This window comes from Chanodichthys erythropterus, chromosome 11, assembly GCF_024489055.1.
Source record: "Chanodichthys erythropterus isolate Z2021 chromosome 11, ASM2448905v1, whole genome shotgun sequence".
NCBI lineage: Eukaryota > Metazoa > Chordata > Actinopteri > Cypriniformes > Xenocyprididae > Chanodichthys > Chanodichthys erythropterus.
Window position 1 is genome coordinate 36,360,933 of NC_090231.1, and position 15,190 is coordinate 36,376,122.

The window sequence follows — 15,190 nt, forward strand, 5'->3', positions numbered from 1 at the left end:
CCAACAGAGCTTTGTGTCCGTCCTCTCTGATCAGTCTGACGACCTGAGGGATCAGGGCAATCGAAGGAAAGGCATATTGAAGGGTATTGGGCCAGATGTGGGCCAATGCGTCGTCCTTCTTTGAAAAAAAAGTTGGGTAATGAGAGTTGTCTCCTGAGGCAAAGAGGTCCACCTCTGCTTTCCCGAAGGACTCCCATATGGTTTGAACAGTCTGGGGGTGGAGCATCCACCCGTCCGAGGGGATGTTGTTCCGAGACAGCATGACTGCACCCAGATTGCTATTCCCAAGTATATGAGTCGACTTGAGCAAACAAACTCTTGGAGAAGCCCATTCCAGAAGGCTCATCACCAGAGCGCATAAGCGGCTGGATGAAAGACCCCCCTGGCGATTTATATATGAGATCACTGTCATACTGTCCGATTGGACTAGGACGTGGCGACCCGTCAGACGAGAATGGAAGGCTTGGAAGACTCATATCACTGCCAATAATTCGCCAAGCGTAAGGAGGGACCCGGGTTTTCAGCCAGTACTGCAGGGGCCGCATGCGAAGCAGGCCGAGCTGAAGAACTGGGGAGGCGGAAGCCATGAGCCCTAGCAACCTCTGGAAGAGCTTCAGAGGGAGGTAGGCCTTGTTCTTGACGGAAGCCGCGAGCTGCTGAATGGCCAGAGCGTGCTCTGGTGAGACTACGGCCGTCATGCGGACCGAGTCGAACACTGCACCCAGGAACGAGATTCATTGAGTGGGGAGCAGTGAGCTCTTGGCTAGGTTGACCCTGAGACCCAGGCACTGTAAGTGGCTGAGGATCACGGATCTGTGGTGTTCTAGTTCCGAACGCGAGCTGGCCAGGATGAGCCAGTCGTCGAGGTAATTCAAAACTCGTATTCCCATCTGCCTCAGAGGGGAAAGAGCCGCATTCATGCACTTTGTGAAAGTGCGGGGGGCCAGGGAGAGCCCAAAGGGGAGGACCGTGTACTGATAAGCCACACCCTCGAATGCGAATCTCAAGAATCGCCTGTGATGGGGGGCTATCTGGATGTGAAAGTAAGCGTCTTTCAGATCCAGCGAGCAAAACCAATCCTCGTGGCAAATCTGCGTGAGGATCTGCTTCAGCGTCAGGACTTTGAACTTTCGCTTCATAAGGGAAAGGTTCAACAACCTGAGGTCCAAAATGGGCCTGAGACCGCCGTCTTTCTTTGGTACCAGAAAGTAGCGGCTGTAAAAGCCAGACTCGCTCTCTGGAAAGGGAACTGTTTCTATAGCCCCTTTCCTCAGTAGAGTTAAAACCTCGGCTCGGAGGACGTGAACGTCGTCCGCTTGTACCAAGGTCTGGATGACCCCTCCAAATCGCGGAGGTCTTCTGGCGAACTGGAGCGAGTAGCCTTGGATACTTTTAGAATCCAACTTGACAACCCGGGGATGGGTTTCCAAGCCTCGGCCCCTGTGGCAAGAGGGAAGATTACGTCGGGTGATGGCCCGAGCGAGGGGGGCCGGACACCGGAATGGGTGGAAGAGGAAATTTGCTCTTTTGTGGAATATTTAAAAAATGGGTCGCCGTGAAAACGGCGGTTGGGGAGGGCACAATACTTGTGGGCCCTGTGATAGCAGGTTGTGTTATTCCCGCGCCCAGAAATGAATGAGGCGAAGGGGAATTTGCACGAAGGAGCTTCTGGGGTGGTCCGGCCATGGCGGGACATGCCCCAGTCCTCTTCCTTTGCAGATCAGGATGACTTACAGTAGGTGGCCATCCAAAACGGTGTTTCTACCGCCGCCGCCGCCGCGTCGTAAAGTGCATTTGCAGCTTTTGACCGCTGAGTGGCGCTTTAACCACATGTTATCCAACAAATGCATCAAAGCACATTTATCTTTATGCAAAATGTAAATTTTCTCACATATTAGGCCTATATTTATCACAAATAAATTTTGTATTTATATTTTAAACTCCTTTAATAAAACAGCATGGATTTTTGATACGCACATACTTTGTTATTCGTTACCTGTCCTTTATTTGACAGATAACTACTTATCTGTTTGGACACTGATTAATAAATTGTTGCGTGTTTCATGAATTATATACCTTTATTTTAGCAAAACGTGAGTCATTGAATAATTTCGCTCCCATTATTAAGGCAATTTAGCTAAATCATTGAAACTAAAAAGAATGGACGGATTCATAAAACGTCATAAAAAAAAAACTGCAACTCCTGCAGCCGCATTTAAATGCAGGAGTGTATTCTATTCCTTAAAATATCAAATATCAAATTCAGAAACAACACATTCCAGTGGATAGATCGCCTCTTATTTAACACAGACCTACGAATTTATTATCGAATTGAGATATTTCGATATGGTCTACTTTTATTTGTGTACGCTCACAATAACAACAAAACCTTGTACTTTTGAATAATAAAATAAAATAAAAAACAGGGTGCACTTTCAGCTGTCTCTCTGCGAGAATCTGAAACATCTCAAAAGTGAACTTAAACTCAGCGAATAATTGTACCTAAAAAGAAAAAAATATCTCCATTCGATAAGATATAGGTCTGTGTTAAATAAGAGGCGATCTATCCGCTGGAACGTGTTGTTCCTGAAATCATGGCCAGTGTTGCGGCTGTTATCAGTTCTCTTGGCGCTCGTGCACAGGTTAAAAGGTTATATTATAATATTATTGTTGTTTTACTTCGTCCTTTTATCTCCGTTTAAAAACCGACATTTTATTATTACAGTCACTTTCCAATCCGTCCCTTTGCGCCACCTGGCGGTAGTTTTTTACACGCGACTGAATTTCAGTTAACGCAACGGTCCTGCGGCGGCGGTATGCGCGGCGGTAATACCCATTTTGGTTGTCCACCTACTGTAGGAGTCGCCGGGTCCAGCGCAATCCTGGGCCGGGGTCCCTGGCGTCTCAGGAAGGATGAACGCTTAGAAGGGCGCAAGCGCTGGCGGTGCTCCTTGGGCGGCGCTGCTTGAGAAGCGGAGGGAGCTGGCTTCGTCTGCTGAGCTGGCGCAGGCCTGGGGCGGCTAGAAGCAGACGCAGAGCTTGAGCGTTTAGGTAGGAAGTGTCTCATGGCCTGAGACGACTTCTGTGCAGCTGTGAAACGCTCCGTGAATCCCTCCACTGCTGGCACAAAGAGTCCTGATGGGGATACGGGGGCATCCAAGAAGGCCGTCTTGTCCTGATCCTTTATTTCTGTCAGGTTAAGCCACAGGTGGCGCTCCTTCACAACGAGGCTGGCCATGGATCTGCCAATGGCCTGGGCCGTGGCCTTCATGGCCCACAGGGCTAAATCCGTGGCGCTGCGGAGGTCCCGAAAAGCAACTTCTGGGAAGAAGGGAGCAGAGCGCTGGCGAGGGGCCTGACGACGACCTGGGAGGAACCACTCGTCCATGCGGCTCCGCGATGGCTCCTCTGGGGGGCCCAGTCGAGGTCGAGGTCTTCATGGCCTTGGACAGGACACAGAAGAGCTCGGCGTCCATGCCCGTACCGTGGTCGATGGGCACCAAGGAAGGTAGGGGGGTGGGGTCGTCTGACTCGCCAACCCAGGCTTCTGGCTCAGAGCCGCCATGGACAAAGAGTCGAAGAGGGGCTCTTCGTCGGATCCACCAAATGAGACAAGGTCACTCGCATCTGCTGAGGGACGCTGGTCAGGGCGGGACAACAAGACGGGGGATTGCTCTCTGCTGGGAGAGGGCGAGGCACGCGGGTGCTGAGCCGGCGTGGGATCGCCCATCTCCGTGAAAAGCGCTGGAAAGATGCTCTGAGAGCGGTTACTATAACCGCTGGAGGACCCTTAGGAGGGCGTGCCGGATGGCGGCAGGAGACCCGCTGGGAAGCGGCCGGTAGCAGGAAGCGGGAGGCGGCGGCTCGTCGACGGCGCAAAGGCGGCAGTCGGTGAGGGCGAGGGCGCTGCGGGAATCCGGCGAGTCGGCTGGGTCCGCTGCAGGGCCTTGTCAGCGGCGGAGGAGCGTCTTCACAGGCGGCGAGCTTCTTTCCCGGCGAGCAGGCTTCGGCGAGGATCAGCGAAGAGAAGTTCAGTCGTCGCTGAAGGAGAAAGGACTGATGGCCTATGGCGATTCGCTCGCTTATATAGCACATTACCCCGCACCTTTTGGTGGGAATGTACGCGCGCTCTCTTCCCATAGGCCGAGTAACAGAGTAGCACATGCAGTGCTGGCCCTACCTAATAAGCGATATAAGTACTGGCATAGGGCCATGCCAGGGGTTCAGACAATAATGCTTGGTAATAATAACTTTGATAAAATTTGTTTCTGTCAGTCATGTGTGTTAAAGTTTGAATATGAAGAGGCGGCACTATCAAAAGAAAAACAGGAAAGAAAGTGAGCAACTTAAGGGTAAGTGATGAATTTTAATAAGAAATTGTAGAAATGGCGGTTGCTTCATTGTGTCTTATTGATTTAATTCTGCACTTTGTGAGGGCTTTGAAGACTCTGTGCCAAGCAACAGTGTCAGCGTCAGTGTTATCGTGGGCACTTCAAAATGCGCGAATAATTTTAGATATCATCTTATCCAAATTGTTTTGATGTTTAGAATGCACTTTAGCTTCTTTTCCATTGACCAGTTAAAAGGAATACTCCACTTTTTTTGAAAATAGGCTCCAACTCCATTTTCCAACTCCCCTAGAGTTAAACAGTTGAGTTTTATCATTTTTTAATCCATTCAGCCGATCTCCAGGTCTGGCTGTACCACTTTTAGCATAGCTTAGCATAGTTCATTAAATCTGATTAGACTGTTAGCATCTCGCTCAAAAATGACCAAAGATTTTCAATATTTTTCCTATTTAAAACATGACTCTCCTGTAGTTACATCGTGTACTAAGACTGACAGAAAATGAAAAGTTGCGATTTTCTAGGCCGAAGTGGCTAGGAACTATACTCTCATTCCAGCGTAATAATCAGGGAACTTTGGTGCTGTACCATGGGTGCAGCAGGCGCAATTATATTACGCAGTTTCTTGATTATTACGCTGGAATGAGAGTATAGTTCCTATGTCAAATGTACAACTCTAGGGGAGTTGGAAAATGAGCCTATTTTCAAAAAAAGTGGAGTGTTCCTTTAAATTTGACAACACTGATTGTTTGCTGTGTAAAAATTTGGTCAGATTTTCACATTGATCTGAACAAAAGCAGCAGATGGGCTGAATAAAAATGTAGGTTCACTCTCTGACAGTTAGTGGCGCTTTTGGAACAGCAGAAATACAGTGGTTACCATGGTTACCCCTGTACGCAAAGCAACACTGCACAAGTTTAACATTCAGTTTCTTCTCGTATTGGATTATTTGAGTGTGTGTTGTAAATAAATACTTTGTTCTGGAACATTTTTCATCCTTCTCTTCATCATCTGAACCTACAGGTGACAGCTAGGGCCGGCCTGTAACCATAAAACCATTGTTCACCCTAAAATTCTATCATCATTTACTCTCATGGTTCAAATCTGAATAACTTTCTTTTTCCTTTGGCAAAAAAGAAGACTGTAACACAATGACGCTGCTATTTTGCTTAAAATGATAGTTATGTTCCAGGTCAGTAAATCTGCAAAAAAAGAAAAAAAGAAAAAAAGAAAAAAAAAAAGTATCTTGTCTGTAATATTCATCCACTATATTTCAAGTGTTCTGAAATTGCATGATAATTATATATGAGAAAGACCATTTTTGACTGAAAATTGCGCAATTTTGCTAAATTTTAATATGCACATTGTGCAAATTTGGTGTATTACTATCAATGATTTCAAACCTGATGTGATACATCTTCATGTGACATTTGAATATATGAAAACATTCATGAGCTGGCATAGAGTGGAAGATTATCAGTGAATAACTTTTAGGGAATAAAGACCTGTAATATAATGCAATATAAGTTATATGGACTACTGTTATGGTACTTTTAAGGTGTTTTGTTGTTTGTTTGTTTGTTTGTTTTTTGTTTTTGGGTCATACCATTTGGTTTCCTTTTATGGAAAATAGCAGTGTCAACATTGCGCAAAACATCTCATGAAAGAAAATCACACAGGTCAACATGACAGTGAGTAAATGATGACAGAATATTCATTTTTGGGTGAACTATCTCTTTATATACACACAGTTTGGCAGTTAAATGTACTTAAATATATACGTAAGAACTGCTGTAGATCTATGCACCAAATGAATTGCAAAACATGCAGCTTTAAATTCACTCATTTCAGAGTCTATTTTTCCAATAGAGTCTGATTGGGTAAGCGTTCCATGTTCTGTTGACAAATTGGTTCTAAACATAATCACCCTTTGGACCTGAGTCATGGACCTGTGATTTACACCACCCATAAAACATACGGACCATACAGAGCAGTGCCAGATATGAAATGTATTACTTGAGGTCAATAAGCAGGGGGGCTACATTTCAAAAGTGCTGACCCATATGTTTGCAGGGCAAGACTCAAGTGCTTTGTTATAATATATGGCTACCTGTCAAAAGCATTGTGACAATCAAATGACTTTATGCTTACAGACAGACAGGAAAATAGAAACAAAGTATTTTAACAGCATAACACACACACAAAAAAAAGCAATACTTCTATGCACCTTTACTGTAGTCTATATTTGAACATTCCTCCTATGTCCAAAAACTGCTTGGAAAACCACCTTTTCCTCTACTTTATAAAAGGGGCATAATTTCACAACTTCAAGGCACTTCCCCCTTTATCAGAGGGCTTCTTGCCATAAAGATAAGTACTTTGTTCCATCTTAAATGGGATTTTCCATAAAAGCCACAGTAAACACATACTTCCAAGGCAAGGCTTCCTCCCCATAATTTTTCTAAGCTTTGCCTTTATGAGAGGCAATTAACTGTAAAGTGAAGAGGCAGTCGCGTCCATGTTAATTGTTTTCCCCATTCACAGAAACACTTGGAATGGGAGCTGTTCTTCTACTGTAGCCAGTGCTTGACTTCCTCTGAAAGGAAATATGTGAACACAGAGAAAGAAAGTTTGCATAACCCTTTCTAACCCTGCATCAGTCCTTTTTCCACATTACAATTTAGTATGAAAAGAGTTTAGCAGAAATAGTCTAGTGATATCATTTTCATTTAGCATGTTAATAAATTAATATGATATATATTAATAGAGCTCCAGACTGCGACTTAATGGTCGCATTTTGCAACTTTTTTTCTGATAAGAGAATGCGCGATAAGAGAATTTTCTGATAAGAGAATTCACAACTGATAAGAGCTGCCATTTCGGTTTCATATGAGAAACATCAAACGGCAAACTAAATGAAAGTGAAACGAAACAGCGCTACTCATTTGAGAAATTGAGAAAGCATTTGAATTCACCGTAAAATTATTAACATTGCAAGATCTAGTGGGAAGCTTTCAAATTCAGTGCAGAATTCTGTACTACAAACCAGTTCAAATAGCGCGCTGATGTGGAAAACAGAAGAACAAACATTAACGAAGAAGTTAAGGCTCAAATCACCATGGATTTAACGTAGTAGCGCTTACTGAAACCATATTGTGGCAGAAATACTTGAATCAATGCTTTTACATTATTAACCCTCTGGAGTCTGAGGCTGATTTGGGGCTTGGAGAAGTTTTGACATGCCCTGACATTTGTGCTTTTTTCAGATGTTCATAAACATATAAATGACAAAAGTGTCATTACACTGTATTCAGCACAAACTAGGCTACAATAATATGTGAGGAACATGTATGTACATTTTTGTATTTTTGAAGGAATAATGTTTATGCGTGGTTATTGAAAAAACAAAAAACTTAAGTCACTTAAATAAGGCCAAAAAAAGTATATTAAATCTGTGTTCACAAGACTTCTGGGTATTGGAGGTTGTAGACTAGAGTTTTTACTTCAGAATTATGTAAAAAATTATGCTGCTTACTCCTTCATATAAAACAATATATTGATTTAGTTTATGTAAGACACTTTTTGTCAAGAAACACAGTATGCGTGGAGGCGTGAATCATCATGAATAATGGGCCATTTACACCTGAGAAGACAAAAGAATCACATAATAATGACCTGAAATTACTTGCATATTAATGAGGCCTTTCAGGCAGGTAGGCTGTGAAAAAAAAAAACCCTCTGTAATAATGTCTCAGCTCATCATAAACAGCAATACTGTGAAATATTATTACAATTTAAAATTGCTCTCTGTACACCTTTAGGCCACAAATTAATATAAAGAAGAAAAGGAACTAGGAACTAACGGCATGTCTTCTAGAGATCGCTGACCAAGGCTTTAACATTCAAATACACACTTTTCAAGACAATAAATACACGATTGAGACAATGCATACAAGTATTGCCTCTAAATTTGCCTCTGAATAGTGCTGGCTCCGTGGGCGTGGCCGCATTAGCGGGTAATGAGCTGAATCTCGGACTTCTGACATGGCTCTCTTTTCACACAGATTACATAAACACAGAATATATATATATATATATATATATATATATATATATATTATATTATATATATATATATATATATATATATATATTATATTATATATATATATATATATATACAGTACAGTCCAAAAGTTTGGAACCACTAAGAATTTTAATGTTTTTAAAAGAAGTTTCGTCTGCTCACCAAGGCTACATTTATTTAATTAAAAATACAGTAAAAAACAGTAATATTGTGAAATATTATTACAATTTAAAATAACTGTGTACTATTTAAAAATATTTGACAAAGTCATTTATTCCTTTGATGCAAAGCTGAATTTTCAGCATCGTTACTCCAGTCTTCAGTGTCACATGATCCTTCAGAAATCATTCTAATATGCTGATTTGCTGCTCAAACATTTATGATTATTTTCAATGTTGAAAACAGTTGTGTAGTTTTTTTCAGGATTCCTTGATGAATAGAAAGTTCAAAAGAACAGCATTTATCTGAAATACAAAGCTTCTGTAGCATTATACACTACCGTTCAAAAGTTTGGGGTCACTAAGAATTTTTATTTTTATTTTTTTAAAAAGAAATTAAAGAAATGAATACTTTTATGCAGCAAGGATGCATTATATCAATCAAAAGTGGCAGTAAAGACATTTATAATGTTACAAAAGATTAGATTTCAGATAAACACTGTTCTTTTGAACTTTCTATTCATCAAATAATCCTGAAAAATAAATATTGTACACAAATATTTTGTACAATTGTACACATTAAATGTTTCTTGAGCAGCAGATCAGCATATTAGAATGATTTCTCAAGGATCAGGTGACACTGAAGACTGGAGTAATGATGCTGAAAATTCAGCTTTGGCATCACAGGAATAAATTACTTTGTGAAATATATTCAAATAGAAAACAGTTATTTTAAATTGTAATAATATTTCACAATATTACTGTTTTTACTGTATTTTTTATTAAATAAATGTAGCCTTGGTGAGCAGACGAAACTTCTTTTAAAAACATTAAAAATCTTAGTGGTTCCAAACTTTTGGACTGTACTGTATATATATATATATATATATATATATATATATATATATATATATATATATATATATATATATATATATATATATATATATATATATATATATATAAACTTAGCAGAACTTAGTGGCACCAGCGTCACTGCTCTGAAATGTCAGTCTGGAGCCCTAAGGTGTGACACATTACATCAAACAGTATGGAAACGGTTGAACAAAGACAAAGGAAACTGAACTAGGAACAGTAAAAAACTCAAAGTCCAAGTGAAAACACAAAAAATAAATACAGACCACATGTGCCACTATCTCTGAGTATGCTCTTTATAACATATATTTATTAAACTAACCATAATTGTTTTTAAAACCAGAAATTTTTTAGAGGACTTCAAAAAGATTTACAAAACCATTGCTGAAGACACCCACGGTCACTAAGATTTATAAGTGGTGGCCAAATAAAGGAAATTCAACATCACTGTAACTTTTTCTAAGAGTGCTTCTCAACTAAAATCAGGAGCACAGCTTACAATGTTTCACGAGGTCAAAAAGAATATGAACTAAGGTTGCACATGTATCTTTTCACTGGCTAACGTCAGTTCCCATTCAGTCGGTCACGTTCGGCATACGTCGGACAGACCGACGAATAGGAATCTCGCTAGAGAGGCCAATCTACTTCGAGTGTAACTAAAACGAGCCAATACACATTGGCATGCAATCATATGCATCAGCTGCTCACCTCGCAGCGTGGGTATATAATGAGCAGCAGGTACGTTGCATCTTCAGCTTTTCGCTTCGGAGCCGAACAGTGTTTGTTCCTGTTCTCTGCAAGCGAGTGTCTGCTAGAAGACGAGTCAAGCTTTTTGGTTGAACTTCTCTTTTTTCCGAGTGCGGGCGAACAGCACAGCAAGGGGGTCGAAGTCCTCTCTTTTTCTGTTTTTTGTTTCGTTCGCCGTTATTGAGCAAATAGCTGTTTTGACAGCGTCTGAAGGTGCGCTTTTGAGCGCTGAAATGCCGTTTTTACGGCTGGTAAGAGTGAGTGCCTTCAAAGAGAGAGAGAGCACACGACAGGCTGCACACAATCCCTGTCTGTGTTGCGGCGGCCGTTCCCCTGCGTGCTTCAGCACTTTTAAAAAGATTAAAGTCCCTGAAAGAGCTTACACAAGTAGATTCGCGTCTTTTTAAAGATGGCATCCTACTTATGTTTCTGGATGCGGTCGTTTCCTGTCCTCACTGACGGCCACGTGCTGAAACGATGTTCTTGGGTGTTTCATGTTTTCATATGAGAACATGATCACGTTGACACGCTGGCCGTGACTCTTCTTTCTCCGGGAAGCTTGAGTCCCCTCTGTTGTTGGCCAGCTGCCGCTTGTGTGTAAAAGCACAGCCGCGGGTCTGCCCAACACTCTGGGAGACCGTGGAGATCAGCGAGAGCAAACCTCTCGCTCCTCTGCGTGTCGTGTGCCAGAGCTGCCGGGCTGCAGCGCGGGTTGTCACGGCAGCCCAGCGCTCGCTCGGCATTCTAGATGCGCGGTTCCCTTGCCTAATCTCCATTGTAGCGCCCTCTCTGGTGCACCAGAAGAGGTCTACTTTGCTGATATGGCTTGGGTGACATGAGGTTGAGGGGTTCCTTCGGGGAACCAACCCCCTAGGGCCCCTCCCTCTTTAGCGCATTGCAAGCTGTGCAGTTTCTGGATTGGATTGCTGGTCCTTCTCATAGGGGAACCTAGCATTTCATTCAGAGCTGGAAATGAGGGTGACGCTGCCCACTGTAATGGTGTGTGCTTATACTGACTCAGATTCGGAATTTACAGCCATGCTTTCCTGGGTCTTCCAGATGTGCATGGAAAACTTGGCAGTATGGTGGTATGTTGGTGCCATAAATATGGCATGTTGGTTTTTCCTCTCTCACTACCCTCTTGGATGGGGTGGCTGTACACAAACCACACCCACCCTGCATGTGAGGCTAAGGCACTCTTTATGCATGAGGGTAGTTCTGTGCTGGGGTTGAGCTGCGCTTGTTGACTAACCGTGATCAAAGTCACGGCGCAGGCCCTCAGCCAGACGATGTCCACCTCAGTGGTCCAGAAGTGCCCCCTGGCTTACCTTGTGAGGTGAGAGAGGTTGTCAAGCTAAATGCTTTCTCAATGCTCCCATCTTACGAGGTGGCCTTTTCGGTGACACTGTCGAGGGCGGAGCCCAGCGGTTCTCCTCAGTTAGTAGCGGATCGGGGAGCTTCCCATGACAAACCATTGAGTTCCTCTTGGGCCGCCCCTCAGTCTGCTCGTCGCCAAGGGTGTCGTCCCCTGCAAGAAACTCCGGCCCAGCATGCTCTGAGAAGCATGAGATGATGCTTCTCTGCATGTCTCGATTCTTCCGCGACACAGGCCATTCATGCGCTTTGCGTTCGAAGGTTGAGCATATCAGTACAGAGTCCTACCCTTCGGGCTGGCCCTATCTCCCCGCTTATTTACGAAAGTCGTAGAGGGAGCCTTTGTTTCCATGAGAGAACAGGGTGTTCGCATTCTCAACTACCTCGACGAGTGGCTCATTCTAGCACAGTCCCGGGGTCAGTTGTGCGAACACAGGGATTTGGTGCTCAGACACCTCAGCCAGTTGGGTCTTCAGGTCAACTGGGAAAAGAGCAAACTCTCCCCTGTGCAGAGGATCTCTTTTCTCGGTATGGCGCTGGATTCGGTCGAACAGATAGCAAGCCTCACAGAGGAACATGCTCAGTCGGTGTTGAACTGCCTGAATACATTCAATGGCAGGACAGCGGTCCCACTGAAAATCTTTCAGAGGCTCCTGGGGCATATGGCGGCCGCGGCGACAGTAACCCCGCTCGTTCTGCTTCATATGAGACCGCTTCAACACACTCTTAGTTGCGCCCTATTGGCCCAACCAGACCTGGTTCCCAGAACTTTAACTCCTTGCGACAGCCCTCCCTGGCCCATTCCTCTGAGGAAGGACCTTCTTTCTCAGAGACCTTCTTTCTCACTCTTTGGCACCCGCGTCCAGACCTCTGGAAACTCCATGTCTGGTCCCTGGATGGGACCAGGAGGTTCTAGGTGACTTACCCCCCGAGGTACTTAACACCATCACTTCGACACATGAACAGTCTATGAGACGTGCTTACACCTCGAAGTGGAACCTGTTCGACGAGTGGTATTCTTCTCGCAGAGAAGACCCCCGAAGATGTTTGATCGGAGTCGTGCTTTCCTTCTTGCAGCAAGGGTGGGAGCATAGGCTGTCCCCTTCCACCCTCAAAGTCCATACTGCTGCTATCTCCGCATATCACGACCTCATAGATGGCAAGTCTGTTGGTCAGCACGACCTGGTCGTCAAGCTCCTTAGGGGGGGCGAGTCGGTTAAATCCTCCTCGTCCTCCCTCCATACCCTCTTGGGACCTGGCTCTGGTACTAAGAGCACTCCAGATTGCTCCCTTTGAGCCCTTGCAATCAGCAGACTTAAAGCTTCTGTCTATGAAGACTTTGCTGCTGGGTGCATTGGCCTCCATCAAGAGGGTAGGGGACCTGCAGTCAATTTCGGTCAACGAATTGACCGAAAGTTTGGGCCGGGTGACAACCACGTGCTACTGAGAACCCGGCCTGGCTGTGTGCCCAAGGTTCCTACCACTCCTTTCAGGGACCAGTTAGTGAGCCTGCAAGTGCTGCCCTCGGAGGAGGCAGACCCAGCCCTGGTTTTGCTCTGTCCAGTTCGCGCTTTGCAACTGTACATAGACAGAACCCAAAGCCTCAGGACCTCAGACCAGCTCTTTGTCTGTTATGGAGGCCAGCAGAAGGGAAAGGCTGTCTCCAAGCAGAGGATGGCCCACTGGATAGTGGATGCCATCGCCCTGGCTTACCAAGCTCACGGCGTGCCCTGCCCGCTCAGGTTGCATGCTCACTCCACGAGAGGTGTCGCATCCTCCTGGGCGCTGGCTCGTGGCGCCTCGCTGACAGACATTTGTAGAGCTGCGGACTGGGCGACACCTAACACGTTCGCTAGATACTGTAGCCTTCGTGTCGAGCCGGTCTCCAGAGAGTCCCTACAAGGCAGACCCTGTCGAGTCCTCCGATATCCCTTCGGCAACCAACGTGGCGGAGCGTAACTTCCTGTTGACGTTCGAAGTGTTGTCAAACAAAACAGGGGCTGGCTAGACCCTCCCTCCGCCTCCTCCTCCCCTCCCATCCGTGCTTCCTGAAACAGTCATGAACACGCATTTAAAATCATTCTTGTCGGTTATTGGCTGGAGCGTGTTTATTATGATTCGTGGTCCAGGCTGCACCAGTTTGTTTTTGTTGCCGTTTTTGGAGCTTGTGGCGACTACAGAGAATGCATTTTTTTACAGTGTGTTCAGGGGACAGGCAGCTAGCAGATAGTGAGGAGATGTTTGCTGTATGTGACAAAAAATCTTTTGGCCTAAAAACGCGTGACATCGCTTAGAGGACCTTTAAGTGAGAAGTTCATATGACAATCAAAACTATCAATGATTTGACTCTTTCATAAGGACAGATAAGTCAGACAGACAATGCAGGTCATTGCTGCTAAATGCACTGAATTTATATTTATGATGATGCATTACTTTATATTAAGGGTTTGATGTCTTTTCAATACAGTGAATGTTGACTCAATGTATGTTCAGTAGGGTTGTAACGATGTTAGATTTTAATGGTATGATGATAAACTGCCTGAGAAAATAACACGGTTTCATGGTATCAGTATTAAACAGTCAATTATAATTATCTTCAGTTAAAATGACTATTGAATGAATGAAAAGTTTTTCTTTGTTGAACAAATGCTTTATTATTACAAACTTGAAACCAAAATTTATCTTTGTATGATTGAATACAATATAATATATAATACAATATATTATCAAAAATGGTGGTAATGAAATGAATGCATAAAACTAACAATTTAATTAATGTTTTAAAATGTAATCAAATGAAAATTTAATCCTTTTATTTTTTGGCAAAGTGCTGCACAACAGAGATTTGCTAAATTAAAACATGGACAAAAAATTTTATTCCTTAAATAATGTTTAAAAAATTTTATTGTTACTATTATTATTTTCAGATGTACATTCTATTGTACAATAGTAATGCATTGCTTCAAGTTAAACCAAACTTTTATTTTGACAGGTTGTAGTGAAGACCTTTGAGTTTCAGGGTGTATCCCACAGATCATTTATTATAGCTTGTCAGATTTGCCCCTATATGGGTGTGAGCAAAAACACAATGTTTTTGTGTGTGTCCCTTTAAATGCAAATGAGCTGCTGCTCCTAGCCCACTTTCCACATGCATCGACTATGTTGTCGTCATGTTAATATTTTGTGCAAATCCAGCATTGAATTGATGTGAAGCAGTCCGGCGTAAAATGACGGCATGGCAACAACACTTTAATACAACAACTCTTCCTCTTCTCTATAAAGCAGCCCAACATGGCCTCACCCACTTTGTTGCGTGTTCTCGGGGGCAGGGTTTATGTAAATTTTAGGGTTAGTAATGTCACTAACCTGGGAAGAAGATCGGTGTAGTCCCTACCAGCTGTTTGTTTGTAGCCTTAACTTTGCAGATGTTGTTTATGCTCTAACGGCAACATTACACACTAATTAAAGTTAAAAAAGTAAAATCATAATCATAATTTAAGATTTCTGCTATGTTCCTTTAAAAAAAGTATGTAGTACTTAAGACATGTATCTGACTGTAGTACTTAAATATAAAGACATGTATCTGACTGTCTATTTCAGAT